The 18,632-nt window shown below is 46.2% G+C and overlaps 2 long non-coding RNA genes across 2 annotated transcripts; one reads left to right on the top strand and one right to left on the bottom strand.

The window, feature by feature from the left end:
* Positions 1-1,409: 1,409 nt before the first annotated feature.
* Positions 1,410-10,944, bottom strand: LOC122469870. The gene is made up of 2 exons (XR_006293754.1): positions 10,837-10,944; positions 1,410-1,960 (listed from the first exon to the last, which is right to left on the bottom strand). It is a non-coding gene; the product is annotated as an uncharacterized LOC122469870 (long non-coding RNA).
* LOC122469858 lies at positions 10,139-16,352 on the top strand. The gene is made up of 3 exons (XR_006293743.1): positions 10,139-10,961; positions 13,315-13,371; positions 14,582-16,352. It is a non-coding gene; the product is annotated as an uncharacterized LOC122469858 (long non-coding RNA).
* Positions 16,353-18,632: the final 2,280 nt, after the last annotated feature.

The following is an 18,632-nucleotide window of genomic DNA, read 5'->3' on the forward strand; positions in this document are numbered from 1 at the left end:
AGAGTAGGCAGATGAGGCATGGACTGCTGACACTGGCCATTTGTTTCTCAAGGCCCAGCACCACCTGACCCAAGTCTCACAGTCCCTGCCCCTTCCTGGGTGAGGAGGGATCTCTGGCCACACCCCTCTTTGACCAACACCACCTGCCCTACAGTTTCCTGCTGAGCTAGAAGCAGATTTCCTGGAGCAAAGGTGCCACTCTAGTGGGGTGGACCAGGTGCTCCTGTCTTTGAGATTCAAATCCTGCATCCATTGGCCCCCTCCCCACCCATTCTCCACATCTGGTTGCAGGGGTCCCTGCAGACATCACAGTCCATGTACCTGTCCATACCATCATCAGAGAGGCCCACATCATCCTGAGAGGCGCAGGATACTGGTCATTCTGCTGCCAGGTATGACTCATTTTGTTTCTGGTTAAGAAATAATGGGAAGCTATCCCTGTCTGCACTTTCTGCCTTTCGGCTTTTCATGGACTCCTGTCCCAATCAATGTCAGGTCACAATTAAGGGAAGTGGATTATTGCCCTTCACCAACCATCAAACCTGTTGGCACTTAAGACCACCCCCCAGATGCCATGCCAACCCCAGCCTTAGGACTCTGCAGACCCCAGTCCTCTCCTGAGACCCCTTTTTTGTCTTGGGAGCTGCACCCGGCTGCTTCTTAGGCCCTCCCTTCAGTCTACCTTAAAGGAGGTCCCTGAGCCTTGGACAGGGGAGGTCACCAACCTCTCCTGACATCCCATGTCCTGTCCCAAACTTCACCTTCCTTGCTGTGCCTGGCATGGTGTGTTTACATCCCCAGTGTTTCACTGGAAAGTGAACTCTTCCCAGGAGGTGGGCATCTTTAGTACATCCATACAGATGTCTGAGTTGCATGTGAGGACAAGGAAGAAAGAACATATCAAAGAGGGAAAACAAGTGAGACAGAATAAGTCAGAGAAAGTGAGGTGGAATGAAAGAGAGTAAAATAAAGGTTGGGTGGTGGGGGAGAGTGGGTCCAAAGAACTCATGAAGATACAATGGGAGCAAAATAAGTGATCTGGACGGGGCACCTGGGTGGCTCAGTCAGTTGGGTGTTCGACTTTGGCTCAGGTCATGATCTCACAGTTCGTGGGTTCAAGCCCCACATCGGGCTCTGTGCTGACAGCACAGCAACCTGGAGCCTGCTTTGGATTCTGTCTCCCTCTCTTTCCCTCTCCTGCTCGTGCTCTGCCTCTCTCTCTCAAAAATAAATAAACATTAAAAAAAATAAGTGATATGGACAAGAATCCGTGGGATAAATGAAAATAGATAAAAATGGGAAGAACAGAGATAGAAGAGGACAGAATAGAAGCAGGCCTTAAACAACAGCAGCACAGGGGACAAAGGGGGCGGATGCCATAATCATTACATTTTAAAAATTGTTCTAAATTACTTCTCCCTCAAAATTTATTGTGTCACATATGAAAAGCACTCAGTGTTTTTCAGTATAATATACTGGAAATATTCTTCAGTCCTTGTTAAACAATTTTGCATCATTTCAATATACAGGGTGTAAGGATATTAGATTTTTTATATAAATCAGTAAAACCTTGTTTAACCAGCTACTCTAATATTCAGCACCATCCTTCCTCTCCTTATGGGATCTTCGGACTTAATAAACAGTAAGCTCAACATTCAACATGATTAATAGATTGCATAAAGTCATTTCTGTAGCAGACTTTTCAGGGTTTCCTGGATCTTTTACTTATAATTTTATGCAAACATAAAAACTTTCCTTCGTACCCTCTTTTTTTGCCTTCCTGTGAAAGGACTCCCTATTTTGTTGTTATGAAATATTACTTTCTGAGAAAACAGACTTCATCAATATGCCAGAATAATTTTCTATTGTCTTCCTCTTAAAGAACACTGATTGGACAATCATCCATGGATGAGAGGGCCTGTGTGGAAATCCAGGAGTCCAGCGGAGAAGCTCCAGCACACTGTTGGAGCAAGAAAAAAGAAGACTGGATGCATTAAAAAGGACAAGAGCCCAAAGTTTCACTTTATCACCCTTCCCCAGGATGGCACATCTCAGTGGCCAAGAGGCCATCCTGGCCCATATCTTCTCCCATGGGGGAAAGGGACAGCATGTGAGTGACATGCTCCTCTAGCTGTGTGAGATGCTGCCAAAGAAACCCAGTTCTTTCTACAGTACTGGGATGTGCTGCATGACTTGGAACTGGGAAGCACCTGTGAGAAGAGCACATGGAGCTCTTTGAGGACCTCAAAGAGGTGTGGACCCTACTAACTCCATAGCAGACTCTATCAGGAAGCATGTCCATAAGCTGCCAGGGACACTGCACTTCTAGACACCCCAGTTGATATGAGTTCCCTCCAGTGCTCAGTACACATCTCCAAACCATGTGGTTAACTACCTTGAGTGCACTCCCAACTGTGTCCAGAGTGAGCACTTGCAGATGACTAGTGAGCAAGCAGACAAGACTGGCCCAACTCTATGGGGTTGTGAGTCAACACAAAACTGAAGCACTTAGCACCATACTAGGGAAAGCAACAGGGAGGCTCTCTGCATGTGATCTGGCTTTGCAGTATCAAGAGAAGGCATACAATCAGGAATTCCACCCCCGCTCCCACAACAGGGGACAAGAAATGCAGTGCAGGACTATACACAGAAAAGGTATGAGAAAGGATATAGCAAATACAAGATGTAAAAGAACATAAAAAATGAAGGAAACATGAAACTCCCAAAGTCACACAATAGTTTTCCAGCAACAACTACAAAGAAATGGAAATGTGCAAGTTTCCCATTAGAAGACTTCAAAACAGTTATTTGAAGGAATCTCAGTGAGCTACAAGAAAACACAGAACAATTCAACAGAATGAAGAAATCAGTACATGAACAAATTGGGAAGTTAAAGTGATAGAAATTTAAAAAAAAAATTTTTTTTTTCAACGTTTATTTATTTTTGGGACAGAGAGAGACAGAGCATGAACGGGGGAGGGGCAGAGAGAGAGGGAGACACAGAATCGGAAACAGGCTCCAGGCTCTGAGCCATCAGCCCAGAGCCTGACGCGGGGCTCGAACTCACGGACCGCGAGATCGTGACCTGGCTGAAGTCGGACGCTTAACCGACTGCGCCACCCAGGCGCCCCAAAGTGATAGAAATTTTAAGAACTAAACAAACGTTGAAGAAGAATACAATAAACGAAATAAAAAATGCAATGGGGTACAGCAATAACAGACTGGATCAAGCAAAAGAAAGAATCTGTGAGTAGAAGAGAGGTCATTTGAAATCACCCAATGAGAGGAGACCAAACAAAAATAATGAAAAAGAGTAAAGAAAGAATATATTAACACAGGGTACCATTAAGACTTTATGTAAGTCCCACAGTAAGAGTTGGAGAAAGTGGCACACAGCTTATTTAAGAAAATAATGACAGAATTTCCCAAATCTAGGGAGAGATAGGACATCCAAGTTCATGAAGCTCATAAATCCCTAAAAAAAAAAAAAAATTCTAACCAAAGAAATTTCTAAGACCTCCTATAGTAAGACACCAAACATCAAAGGCAAAGAGAGAATATTGAAGGCAGCAAGAAAAGAAGTTTATCACTGAATGGGGCAGCCCCTGCCCCAGCAAGACTGTGAGAGTTTCTCAGCAGAAACCTTGTAGGCCAGGAGGGGGTAGACTAACATACTCAAAGTACTGAGGGGAAAAAAACCTGCCAAACTTAACATTTCACCTAGCAAAGGTCTCTTTCTAAATGAAGGAGAGAGAAAGACATTCCCAGATATACAAAGGCTGAGGCAATGCATCACCCATGAACTTCCCTACAAGAAACGCTGAAGGGAGTTGAAACGGAAAGGACACTAGTAACAAAAAGCAAACAAGCAAAAAAGCACATAATGTAGTTAAATGCAGAATTCTACAATACAGAATTCTAACTGTATACAGTTATACAGTGACTCACTAACCACTTACTTCCAGCATACAGGTTAAAGGACAAAAGTTCTGAAAATAACAATAGCTACCATAACTTTTTAAGGACACACAATATGAAAAGAAATTATGATACTGAAAACAAAACATGAGGGGGAAAGTTAAGTTGCTTATCAGCTTACATTAGACTTACATCTAAATGATGTTTTATGTAAGTCTTACAGTAACCACACAGCAACAAAAAATACACAAGATAAAAAGGCAGGAATCAAAGCATACCACTACAGAAAATCATCAGTACACAAAGACAGGAAGAAAGGAACAAGAGAACTGCAGAACATCCAGAAAAGATCTAATAAGATGGCATTAGTAAACCTTGCCTATAATAATTATTTAAAATGTGAGTGGATTAAATTCTACAATAAAAAGGCATATACTGGCTGACTGGATTAAAAACAATTCCCAGGGGCGCCTGGGTGGCCCAGTCGGTTAACCATCTGACTCTTGGTTTGGGCTCAGGTCACGAGTTCATCGGATGGAGCCCCATATTGGGCTATGTGCTGACAGCATGGAGCCTGTTGGGATTCTTTCTCCCTCTCTCTCTGCCCCTCCTCCACTCGTGCTCACACACACTCTTTCAAAATAAACATTAAAAAAATATCCAAATATATGCTACCTACAAAAGATTCACTTCAGTTTTAAAGACACACACAGACTCAAAGTGGTGAAACAGAAAAACATAGTCCATGTCAATGGAAATCCTGAGAGAGCAGAGGTAGCTATACTTTTATCAGATAAAACGGACTTTAACTCAAAAGCTGTAACAAGAAACAAGACTATTATGTGTCGACACAGAGATGAGTTCATCAAGAAAATATAACGTGTTAGTATATTAAATGATATAATACTCAGACTAAAATCAACAGAATGTTTTTATAATAACAGAACAGGGGAAGATAAAGGTGATAACATGAAGATTTATATTTCAATGTATAAAAATTATAACTAAAATAGATCAAAGTGCACATGTTTGTGTAAATGACTGTGTGCGTGATAAAACTACAGAATATGAAATATGTAAAATTACACGAAAAATGAGCCAAGGAGGAAAACCAATTGACAGGGACATGTCTATGAAACACAGCTGTATTAGCAACATTTATTTAGTAATCAGTGAGATATAAATAAGACCCATATTTTTCCTTATATACATAAAAATAAAGAATGTAATATTGAGTCCTGTTTACAGTTGAGTAAAAAGCCCACATTGTGGTTGTTAAGAACATCACTGCAACTCTAAGCAGGGGCGGTCTTGCCAGAATCTATCAAAACATGAATGCACTGTACTTCAAACCAGCTTGCCCAAAGCATAGAAGCATGCACACATCTTCAGAGAAGTCATCATGCTCAGAGGCAACAACTAGAAGATCCTTTACAAATCCACGAATGTCTCTTTGGAATGCAGGTGTTGTGAGCTATTTTTTAAAAACACCTACTCTAAGACATTTAAGTTGTTTCCATTTTTAAAAAGAAATTGTGGAATAAAACCCATCCCATCATGTGGATTAAATGCAACCTTGACTTTCATAGTCAGTTTCTACATTCTCCCAATTCATTCCAAATAATTACTATTTTGAGGCTACACCCACACTGACTCACTTTGCTAACGTCGAAATGCATTATAAAGTCAAGGAGCTCAGGTTTTCCATTATCAATCTTATTTTTTTAGGATTCTCCAGCAATTCCTGCACATTAATAAACAACTTATCTGTGCAGTTTCTTTAATCCTTATTCATAGATACATCCTAAAGCCCTTCCACTGATTCACCCTCAAATGGAGATACTTTCCAAAGTTTGATGTCAATGGTTCATAGTGAGATGGAATCTATCTGGAGATGGAAGAGGGCTCAGAAAACACCATGAATGATTGAAAGAAAATGTTGTTAGGTAGGATACCTGAGAATTGAAGATTAGTAGGTCCTAAAAAAGCATTTCAGGAGGGAGAGAACATATCAGCAGAGAATATATTTTTTTCCTAAGAAAGAGGCTTTCTTTTTTTTTTTTTTTAACATTTATTTACTTTTGAGACAGAGAGAGACAGAGCATGAACGGGGGAGGGTCAGAGAGAGGGAGAAACAGAATCTGAAACAGGCTCCAGGCTCTGAGCTGTCAGCACAGAGCCCGACGCGGGGCTCGAACTCACGGACCGTGAGATCATGACCTGAGCCTAAGTCGGCCGCTTAACCGACTGAGCCACCCAGGTGCCCCAGAAAGAGGCATTCTTGACTCCTGCTCATCTTCCTTCTTGTCTGAGCTTCTTTCTCAGGCAAGATCACTCTTAACTCATTACTGAGTGTTGAGACTATGCCTTTAAGGTCTTGGAATCAATATGCCCCTTCTTGTGCCTCAAGCACACACATACGGAGGAATTCACCATCGGATATGCAGTCCTCTGCTTTCCACTGAAACACTGGGACATCCTCCACAGGAACTCCTATGTGGACAATAATCTTCAACATGGAGAACTAAAGTTAGTTGTTTATGTTCATTTGTTCAGAAAGGCTTCCTACCCTAGTTAAATCCACATGTCACTTGGCAACAGTAGGTACATAACAGGAACTGACTTTCACATGAAATCAGACACTAAAGACACTTCTAATACATGCTGAGCTTAGGATCTCCAGGTGAGGATGGGCAGAGATTTTAATTTCTCCATTTCAGGGCTTCCAAGTGTCCCACCCATTCCAGGCTCTTCAATCCCTTTCAGCACTCTTCTTTTCCTTGCCCAAGCCCAGTTCACATTGCCAGATGCCCCTCTCCTTGGGACAGACACTTGCATTCTGTGCTTAAACAGTCTTGGTCCTCTCCTACCCAACTGCCTTGGAACATTGTTCACAGGTGTTGGGACATGCAAGAAGGTCAGTAGAAGCCAGCAGAATGCAACCAGCACTACCCTAACAGGAATAATGTGACCTGAATGCCACGGGGACAGGCTCTCTCTTCTCACCCCTACTTCCAAAGATTACTCCTTACTCTTACTCCTCAGCAAAAGCAGCTTCTATTTCATGGTTTTAATCATAATGATGTCAAGTATTTCTTTTTTCTAAAACAACATATTAAAGCATCAGAACATATGAAGTTAAAAACTAATTCTTAGCATTGGAAATCATAAAGGATAGCCACCAAAGTAAATAGATCTACAAGAGGTATTCTTGAACAGATGGGCTTTGATAGAACAAAACATAGGTATAATTGAGACCATCCTTTACATTTGCTGAGAAAGGACAAAGGGAGCATATACTTAGTTGAAAACTTTAATTCACAGCCCACAAATTTAAGAGATCACATAAAGGGGGGAAGGAGTTAAGCTGGTGGAGAAGTAGGGAGACCCTGGGTTTTCCTCATCCCTCAAACACAGTTCTGTTGAGGTCTGATCACTTGGACCACCCAGTAAATACATTTGCAGTCTGGCTTATCTCCATAGTTGAGGGAGATGGCATGGCACGTGTGAAGTGCATAGATGGGAATCGGGGGAGAGAAAACCTGCGGTGTCACAGAGGGAGGGAACACTCTGTAAGGAGAGACAAAAGGGACAGAAAGAGAGAGGGGCTAAAAAATGCAGTATCAAGTTAGCACAAGAAGGAAACCTCTCTGCACCATGGAATGGGGAGCAAAAAGTGCTGAGCATCCCAGGTTTTGTTTTTTTTTTTTTTCCAAACTGTGCTTGGAGCTCAAATTCGAAGGTTTTGGAAGTGAGCAACATTCTCCAGAGCATAGCTGTGCTGTGCACTCCTGCAGAGAAGGGAGCTGGCCCCAGAGCATATAGCATGGTGTAGAGATATCCAGGTGTACACTAGGAGAAAATGGTCCCCTTCCTGGAGTATTTTGTGAAGAGGGTTTTTTGCCTCCGTAAGGAAAAAAGACCCTGCAGGTGCCAGCCAAAGGCCTTTCATCAAGCATCATGGAGAGGCTCTAAGGTGGAGGAGGGGAGTGGATCCACGCAAGTGCCAGGTACTTTAAGACTGGGTTTTGAAACCCAGCCATACACCAAAGAAAAAGATGGAGCACAGTTGTGGCACAAGAACAAACAATCCTAAAATTTGTATGCAACCAGGAAAGACCCCAAATAGCCAAAGTAATGTGGAAAAAGAAAACCAAAGCTGGAGGTACCACAATTCTGGACTTCAAGCTATGTTACAAAGCTGTAGTCATCAAGACTGAATGAAACTGGTGCAAAAACAGACATGGATCAATGGAACAGAATAGAGAACCCACAAATGGACCTACAGCTATATGGTCAACTATCATCAATAAAGCAGGAAAGAATAAAAAAAGACAATTTCTTCAGCAAATGGTGTTGGGAAGACTGGACAGCAACATGCAGAAGAATGAAACTGGACCACTTTCTTACACCATACACAAAAACAAATTCAAAATGGATGACAGACCTAACTGTGAGACAAGAAAACATCAAAATTCTAGAGGAGAAAACAGGCAGCAACCTCTTTGACCTCAGCCCCAGCAATTTCTTTCCTAGACATGTCTCTGGAGACAAGGGAAACAAAAGCAAAAATGAACTATAGGGACCTCAACAAGATCAAAATCTTCTGCACAGCAAAGGAAACAATCAGCAAAACTAGAAGGCAACCAACGCAATGGGAGAAGATATTTGCAAATGAGTTAGTACCCAAATCTATAAAGAACATATCGGGGCGCCTGGGTGGCCCAGTCGGTTAAGCGTCCGACTTCGGCTCAGGTCGTGATCTCGCGGTCCGTGAGTTCGAGCCCCGCGCCGGGCTCTGTGCTGACAGCTCAGAGCCTGGAGCCTGTTTCAGATTCTGTGTCTCCCTCTCTCTGACCCTCCCCCGTTCATGCTCTGTCTCTCTCTGTCTCAAAAATAAATAAAAACTTAAAAAAAATTTAGAACATATCAAACACAACACCTCCAAAACAAATAATCCAGTTAAAAATGGGCAGAAGACATGAATAGACATTTCTCCAAAGAAGACATACAGCTGGCCAACAGACACATGAAAAGATGCTCAATATCACTCATTATCAGGAAAATACGAATCAAAACCACAGTGATACCATCTCACACGTATCAGAATGGCTACATTAACAGTTTAAGAAACCACAAAAGTTGGTTAGAATGTGGAGAAAGGGGAACACTTTTGCACCTTTGGTAGGAATGCAAACTGGTGCAGCCACTCTGGAGAACGATATGGAGGTTCCGCACAAAATTAATATAGAACTACCTTATGACCCACCAATTCCACTACTCGGTACTTATCCAAAGGATACAAAAATGCTGATTTGAAGGGGCACATGCACCCCAAAGTTTATAGCAGTCCTAACAGCAATAGCCAAAGTATGGAAAGAGGCATAATGTCCATCAACTGACAAACGGATAAAGAAGATGTGGTAGATACATACAATGGAATACTGCTCAGCCATCAAAAAGAATCTTGCCATTTGCAACAATGTGGATGGAGTTAGAATGTATTATGCAAAGGGAAATAAGTCAAAGAAAGACAAATATTATATGACTCCACTCACATGTGGAATTTAAGAAACAAAACAGGTGAACATAGAAGAAGAAAGGAAAAATAAGAAAAACAGAGAGGGAGGCAACCATAAGAAACTCCTAAATTAAGAGAACAAACTGAAGTCTGCTGGAGGGGAGGTTGGAGGAGGGATGGGATACATGGATGGGCATTAAGGAGGACAATTGTTGGGATGAGGACTGGCTGTTATATGTAAGAGAGTAATCAATGGATTCTACTCCTGAAGCCAAGGCTACAATGTATGTTAATGAACTTGAATTTAAATCAATATATATATTTTTAAAAAGGTCACATGAAGGAAATTTATTATACAAGCTGGTTAAACAAAATTTTGACTGTTTATACAAAAATAAAAACTAGGGGCACCTGGCTGGCCGCGTCAGTTATGCTTCCAACTCTTGATTTCAGCTCGGGTCACAACCTCGCCATGGTGGGATGAAGCCTCAGTTCGGGCTCTGCACTGAGCCTGGAACCTGCTTGAGATTCTCTCTCTCCCTCTCTCTCTGCCTGTCCCTTGTGCACGAAAGCGCTCTCTCTCACACAAAAATAAATACAGCTAAAAATATAAAAGCCACTATCCTTAACGCATGCACATTGAAACGGTGTAAAATTAAGTTCCAAAGAATATTTTCACCATAAAGAGCAGGTTAACTGTTGACGCCTCACACCTGAGTATGACACAGTCAATGTGGAAGGTGAAAAACCGTCAAGATGTTGGTACCTATCTTCCTTTCCTTCCGTCTCCCCTTCTCCTAGTCTCCCCACTCCGTGACTACACTAACGCCCTGTCCTTCTGTTCTCACTGGACCCACTGCTTCTTGCTCACTTCACCTGTCCCTTGCTATCCAAGTGTGCTGTCAAGACCAGGGGACCAGCATGCTCTGCAAGCTGCCGCCCCTCATTACCCCCACGCCGTCCATCCTCCCTTCCCCGTGCACACCACCGCGTTGACACCGGTGACCCTTCACACCTCTTCGCCCCGGCCCCGGCCCAGACCCCGCGCGCGCCCACACCTATGTGCACAGGGACCTGTCCCCCCTCTTCACCCCTTCTCCCACCGGGTCTCCCCCACCCACCGACACCCGCATTCACGGGGACCCGTCACCCCTCGTCACCCCCGCCCCCGCCGGGTTCCCCGCCCTCAGGTTCACAGGGGCCCATCCCCCCTCCTCACCCCCTCCCCCCTCCCCCCTCCCTTTCCAGCGCGCGCCACCACACTCACAGGGACGGTCACCCCTCTATACCCCCTCCCCCGCCCGCTCCCCTCAGTCCCGCTCCCAGCCCCGCGTTCATAGGGACACAATCAAGACAGTCCCCCGAGGGGAGCGTTCCCGGCCGGAACGTAAACACACCCTAGCAGGCATAAGCAGCGGCAAGGCATCCGGGACCCTCGCCTCTCCCAGCCCAGGACTCAGGCGGGATGGGGCCGCGAAGCGCGGAGCTCAGCCAGAGGCCAGAAGCTCACACTCGCGAGCAGGTGCGGTCGTGCCAGAGAGCGCCTCCGGGTCGCGGGGTCGCGGGGTCGCGGGGTCGCGGGGTCGCGGGGTCGCGGGGTCGCGGGGTCGCGGGGTCGCGGGGTCGCGGGGTCGCGGGGTCGCGGGGCTTGGTGAGCTGGGGGGGCGGGGCCAGTGTGTGCGCTCTCGGCACTTGCTTCCGCTCCGGGCGCGGCGTTTCCGGTCCGTCCCGTCCGGTCCCGCGCGGGGAGTCTCGGGGCGTCCACGCAGGTGTGCCGGGCCGCTTCTGTTCTGCAAGTTAAGTACTTCAGCTACTTTCAAGTCAAAGCATGCAGTTGGGAGGACACGTGATAAGGGCTGAGATGTTTCTTTCTCAACCGCTTGGAAAGGGCTTATGTCACAAACTGCTTTTTCTAAGTGTTTGCTGCGAGTGGGTTGAGAGCAGCTGGGTTTGGTAGCCGGGGACCCTGGAGGGCGGGGGCGTCGAGCGGATGAGAGAAGGGGGGCTGTGGGGGCCGGGGGTCCGGGTGGGTGGGGCGTCGAGCGGATGAGAGAAGGGGGGCTGTGGGGGCCGGGGACCCGGGTGGCTGGGGACGTGGAGCAGGAGAAGCAGGGGTTCTGTGGTGGCTCGGGACCCCGGTGGACAGCGGCATCCAGCAGGAAGAGCGTAAAGGGCTGTCGGTTGTGGCCTGGGCCACGGGGGCACCAGGGGTAGAACAGGGGGACATTGGTGGCCGCAGCCAGTGGGCGAGGGGATGGAGCAGGTAGAGCGGGGGTGGGGGGGGGGGGAGCCAGCTTGTGAGCACACCCGCCCCTCCCCCCCCCCCCAACAACCCTCCCGGCAGCCCAGGCTGAGAGACTGTGGAACCAGACTCCATGTCCACGCAGGAGGCAGAGGCACTGCCCGGGGCTCCTACATGGCCTGGAACTCCTTTCTTCTTTACATTTGCTTTATCCTGTTTAGAATTTGTACAGGTGATGGGGTGCTTGGGTGGCTCAGTTGGTTAAGCTTCAGCCTCTTGATTCCAGCTGATAATCATGATCTCTCCGTTTGTGGGTTCGATACCCTCATGGAGCTCTGTGCTGATAGTGCGGAGTCTGGTTGAGATTCTCTCTCTCTCCCTCTCTCTCTCTCTCTCTCTCTCTCTCTCTCTCCTTCTCTCTCCCCCCCTCCCTCCCTCTCTCCCTCTCCCCATCCTCCTCTCCTTCTCCCTCTCCCCCTGCCCCACTTGTGTGTGCACACACATAGCTCGCTCTATCGCTCTCAAAAATACACTTAAAAAAAAGAAAAAATGTATTGAAAACGAACTTGTCCAGATGACTTATGAATTCTAAATGAGGAATGATGATGGCATTCCACAATTTGCTTGAACCGTTCTAAAGTATTTTAATCTTTTCACATCTTTGCTCCCATTATTATAATTTGAAATATATGAGATATTTATGATTTTTTTCTCTATTTCTGAATATTGTGTGTCTCGTATGGAGACGTTTAAAGTATGTATTTTTCAGGAAATAAGTCACTCTGTTGTTAACTAAGGAAACATTAGCTTTTCAGTAGTTCCAGGCATAGTTGCTATGGATGTCTATTCTTTTACATGAGCATTTCAAGGTTTTTTTGTTTTTTGTTTTTAAACTTTTTTCAATGTTTATTCATGTCTGAGGCAGAGAGAGACAGAGCATGAGTCGGGGGGGGGCAGAGAGAGAGGGAGACACGGAATCGGAAGCAGGCTCCAGGCTCCGAGCTGTCAGCACAGAGTCCGACACCCGGCTGGAAGTCACAACCGTGAGATCATGACCTGAGCCGAAGCCGGACGCTTAACCGACTGAGCCACCCAGGCGCCCCTTCAAGTTTTTTTTTTTAATGTTTATTTATTTTTGAAAAAGAGAGAGGCAGAGTGTGAGTGGGGGAGGGGCAGAGAGAGAGAGGGAGACGCAGAATCCAAAGCAGGCTCCAGGCTCTGAGCTGTCAGCACAGAGCCGGATGCGGGGCTCGAACCTATGAGTCGTGAGATCATGACCTGAGCTGAAGTCAGACGCTTAACCGACTGAGCCAACCAGACCCTAAAATGCTTTAACTCCAGTGGTCGTTAAAAGATTCCAGAAGGGAGAGGAATTTCCTGTGCTTTTCCAGGCCCTTTCATTATTGCCCGAAATGAAGAGCCATGCTACTTTGCTTTTGCGAAAAGCTGCGAAACAGTAATGAGGCAGGATTTAGACGACGAGAGCACCGTCTGGCACGAAACATAAACAGCCCGTGACCCAAGCAACGCGGGGACTGGACCATTGCATGGGTTACAGTGGATTTGGGGCTGGTCCAGCCTTGGGTTTCTTTCCTTTGCCCGTGTTTTTCACGGACGTTTTCTTGCTCTACAGGAGGCAGCCTGCACGTGATGGACAAAATTCCCGTCCAAAGACCAAAGCACCTTTGAGGTAAGTGCTAGACAGGGAGGAAGGAGAAGTTACTTGCTCTTCAGAAGGAAATCCTTGTCATCCAGAGCCACACAACTTTTCTTGATGCTCGTTAGGGATTTTCCAAAGTTAGAAAATATAGACAGCATGCGTGTGCTGCAGTATTTTCACCACCAACTCCAGTGGCTCTCACATTTTGCTGCCCGTAACCATCATGTGGAGACTTCAAACCTCAAGGCCCAGGCCTCAAAACAAACCAACAAACAAACCAACAAGAAATGATTGGTATCTTTAGGGCAGTGGCTAGGGAACAAAACGTTTTAAAACCCAACAGAGAAAACCCGCCAGTCGGTTTGCACACAGTGCTTTTCACAATTTAATATACGTAAGATCCACTTAGGGATATTGTTTATATGCGTATCTTGATGCATTGGGGCTGAATTGTGCCTAAGGTTTAGTGTTTTTAATAAGACACAGGTCCTACCAAGCTCCTTTTTATTCTCAGATAAATAAACTTTGATGAGTGAAAATGATTTACAAAATGATCTCCAATGCTTCAAAGTTAAAATACTTGTACAGTGTATCATATTTGTAAGAATTTTATTGATAGTGAAATAACTTTTAAAAGACACAGTTTCAATGGTGGTTAATAATCAAACTGTACCAGACAGTGGAGTATTCCCCACCATGGTTTCCACTGAAACACTTCAGCAGAGTCAAAAACTCTTGTCTCTGGAGAGGACACTGCTGAAAAGACGCACACCATATAGATGGGTCCTTTTCCCAGATCGTATCAAAATTTAATCATTTGCAGACCACATGCAGGTGAATTTCATAGTATTCTCTTTACATTACAGTTTAAAACCTACTCACACAACTTGACTCTTTTTTTTTTTTTTTTTTTTTTTAAATTTTTGGGACAGAGAGAGACAGAGCGTGAACGGGGGAGGGGCAGAGAGAGAGGGAGACACAGAATCGGAAACAGGCTCCAGGCTCCGAGCCGTCAGCCCAGAGCCTGACGCAGGGCTCGAACTCACGGACCGCGAGATCGTGACCTGGCTGAAGTCGGACGCTTAACCGACTGCGCCACCCAGGCGCCCCTTGACTCATTTTTAATAAAATTCATTAATTTAAAAATAATTTATATGCCAGTTTAATAAGTTCCGTTTACATACATACAGTTTAAGTTTACGTGACTAAACATGCAGTGTCTGTGTGTGTGTCCCCCAAGCATTATCTGCAGTATTCCGCCATTTGCACACATACCGCAGCTGAGGAAGCACTGAACAACCAGAAACAGCTGTTCGTATATCTTCCTCCTGTCAACTCGCTCACAGTCCCCTCAAGTCACTCGCTCCCAGTCCTTCTCAGAGAGGAGACCAGAGGTCTTCACAGAGGACCCTCGAGGGGACAGAGGGACAGTGTCTGCAAACAAGAAACTGAGGGCTCCTGCTTCCCAGGAGGATGGAATGAGAGCCGCCATTGAATCTGGAGCTCCATCAACCATTGTCTTATCCAGTGACGACCATGCTGAGGGACGGCCAAGAACATGGCTGGGTGGTGAATGAGGAGGAGGCACGGTACAGGTATAGACAGCATTCCAGGGGAGGCCTTGTTGCCTGGAGGCCAGAGGTCAGTGGTCAGGACCTGGGCTGGTGTCTTCCTGGTCAAGTGGGGTGTTGCTTTTGGTCCAAGTCCGTTTGTAGTGGACAGAAACTGGAGAGTCTGGACAGCCTCCAGATCAGGTCTCTGAGTGCTCTCCTGGGTGATCTGGCATGGAATGTGTCTTAGTTTATTTGGGGGCTTTAGGCGCGTCTGGACGGGCATCTGGTCAAATCTCTTGCCGGATGCCTCGAGGCTGAGCTTAAGAGTCCTGGCCCCGTATACATGCAGCAGGATGTGAGTTCAGTGTTGAGGGCATATTATGACACTTGATTTGTGTCTGTTGGGTTAGGACTGGCTCAGGCTATGTGGTTTAGAGGCAGCCAGGGGAACGTCACGGGAGCAAACTTGAGGCCTGTTGTGTGTCAGCATGATGATGAGGGCAAGATCCTGGCCAAAGTGCTTGGATGCTGGCAGAAGGGCATCGGTGACAGCCACTTCCTCTCTTCTTTTTTTGTCCCTGAAGTGAGGTGAAGCTCAGTTCAGGTTTTTTGATGGGAGACCCTGTAGGGCGCATGGGTCTCATACCAGGTTTCTTTCCCGGCAGCTGACTTGTGAGAATAGGGCCCAGGGTAGATGTCTTCTTGGTTGCGTAGACAAGCACAGGCCTGTTTGGATGCTGTGGGAGAAGACCCCACACGTACACACAAACGTGTATGTACCTATGTATGTGTGTACGTATGTGTGTACACACACACAGTCGACCCTTGAACAACACAGGTTTGAATTGCATGGGACCACTTACCTGTGGCTTTTTTTCAATACAGTAAAACGTTATAAATGTATTTTCCTTATATTTTCTCAATATCGATTTCTTTTCTCTAGCTTACTTTGTTGTAAAAATACAGTGTGTAACACACATACCCTACAGATACGTGATCACTGACCGATTATGTTATCGGGAAGGCTTCCAGGCAACACTAGGCTATTAGTGGCTCAGTTCTGGGGAAGTCAAAAGTTCTACTCGGATTTCCAACTGGTGGTCTATGTGTTAATTAGCTTGACTGTGGGAATCCATCAGAGTATATATGTATGTATATCAAAGAATCATGTTGTAGATAGATTTTAACATGATATGGGGGAACTTGGCCAGGGTGTGCCCTTTCACTGCGCATTTACGTGGGGATCCTGGGCTTGTGGCCTGGGAAGAAGCGGTGCTCCATGAGAGGGACCCTGCAGAGAAGTGGGCTGGTTATGGGCAGAATGTGTCCTGGTCTTGTCCATGTCTGTAGGCTCTGTAGAGAATATCTGGACTACCTCGTATCAGTAGTCTGGTTTACTCTCCATTTCTGTTCCTTAGCACGTTTGCTACCGGTTTATGAATATTATTATTAACCATACCAACGTCCCCCTTGTTTATTTTTATATTGTCTCTTTCTGTGTCATTATTTTATCCTCTTTATTATTTTCTTCCTTCTGTATTATTCCAGCGTTTGTATTTTTTTTTTTCTTACTTCCTCAGAAGGAAACCAACATGACGGATCTGAGTCTTGCCTGTATTCAGCCGTGTCCATGTCAGTCTCTAAATGGACGCCTAAGCACTGATTTAGTTGAGTCCTATGTCTTCCCTCTTGTCTCCTCAAATCCTGTGCTGTCGGCCGTGTGTGCCCTCCGGGGCCTCCACCCCATGTGCCCGCAGCCCACATCTGTTCTCCAGGATCGCCACGCCATGTCCTCCTCTGTGTATTTACAACCCCTGTGCCGGTGACCCATGTCTGTCGTCGTGTTTTTCTAATCCCTCTGCCAGCAGTTCTTGACAGTCTCAAAAGTCTGCGTTCCCTGTGCCTGCACCCTCTGCCAGCCCACGTGATGCTTCATCCCTTTTCACAGTCCCATCATGGAACTCATTTCACCGTCTCTTCATCCCCACGGCCCAGGACAGTTCATGTGTTTCTCCTGGCAGGAGCTGAGCTGACCTTGGGGAGAGACATCTGAGTTGCCAGGTGTCAGAGTAGCAGACAAAGCATCAAGTCAAAAATGAAAGAGTTAAGCCTATAATGACTTATTGTGGTGGCACAAGCAAGAGCCTTAGCCGCAGAAGTTCTGACTCCCCCACCCCCCACCCCGTTCTATTCCTCATCACCTGGGATGTTGTACAGATCACGGATCGGGTGAACACAAATGTGGGCTTGGTCTCACTGTTGAGGAAACCCCAAACAAAAGGTGGGGCATTTTCACAGACCCTTGGGCTGGAGGGAGAGTGACAAGTGCTAGGGGCAGGAAAGCACTGGGCACTGTGTCAGAGTTGGACAAGCGTTTTCAGGGTTTTCCCGTCTTCTCCCCCGGGGAGGGGATCTCAGCAGAATCAACTGGAGAGGAGCTCATCCCCAGACGCAGGTGAAGAGAAGCATGTGTGTTGTAGGAGATGTTGTCCTTCCCTGAGGTTTCTTATGCTGAAATCCAAGCACTTGCCAAGCACCAGATTCCTGAGTGGCACCATCATTTAGTTATGAATGGAGAAATGGGATCACACAAAGAACTTTCGGAGAATTGGTCCACAGTGACCACCCGCCATCTGCCCCACCTCCTTGGAGGTTCACGTCAGCCTTCCCTCGGATACGGATTTCTGCATTTCCTGAGTCTAATGAAAAAGGAGAGTCATTCACACAGACACGGGACTCCTTCATGTGCCTTCTTCTCCCAGGAGGTGTGAGGGGGAGTCATAACCACCAGGTCAAACAGAGTCCTCACCCTGTGTGACCTCTCCTTCCTGCCTGTCCTGCACACTCTCCCGAGGACCCAACCCCAGGAGGGCACCCTCAGGCAAGGCAAGTGAGGTGGTCTTGATCGACTCATTGGGGAGACTTCCATGAAGCCTGTCACAATGTACTCCGGAAGCAAAGTCACACAAAGTCCTAACCCCGATGGACACCAGAATCGATGCTATGGCAACACCCTCTGTGGCACACAGAGTTGCATGTGGAAAAGGAAGTATGCTTGTCTCTCAAAAATATGAATTTCTGGGGTGCCTGAGTGGCTCAGTCAGTTAAGCGTCCGACTTCAACTGAGGTCATGATCTCGAGGTTTGTGAGTTTGAGCCCCGTGTAGGGCTGTGTGCAGGCAGCTCAGAGCCTGGAGCCTGCTTCGGATTCTGCGTGTCTCTCTCTCCTCTGCCCCTCCCCTGTTCGTGCTCTGTCTCTCTCTGTCTCTCAAAAATAAATAAATGGGAAAGAAAATTAAAAACAACATCTGAATTTCCCATTTGACACAAGAGGAAGCCATTTTCAAGTACAAATTTACTTCCAAAAACCTAGGTTCTCCTCTACTCAATTGGAAGCTTCCCAACTGAGGGTCTGAACTGTTTTTACTTAATGTTTTCTTCTCAGGGCCCCACTCTGAACCCACAAGGATCTTAACTTCCAGTAAACAAGCTAATACTTGAGGCTTTCAGTCCCCACAGTAAAACTGAGCTGGATGCTGTCACTGCTCCTTCATGACTCCACACAAATCAGACTCTGGGGTTCCGTTCCCCAGAGCACTCAGCAGCTCAGTGTTCTCTACGTTAGCTCAAAGTCCAGGGTCCAGCATGGCCAAAATTAGGAGTTACGAGGAGGAAATCCTGGGCCCACTGGACCTTCTGTAAATGTTCATGGTACCCTTTATGCCCCAGAGAATGCCCA

Source organism: Prionailurus bengalensis, chromosome B1 (assembly GCF_016509475.1).
Source record: "Prionailurus bengalensis isolate Pbe53 chromosome B1, Fcat_Pben_1.1_paternal_pri, whole genome shotgun sequence".
Classification (NCBI taxonomy): domain Eukaryota; kingdom Metazoa; phylum Chordata; class Mammalia; order Carnivora; family Felidae; genus Prionailurus; species Prionailurus bengalensis.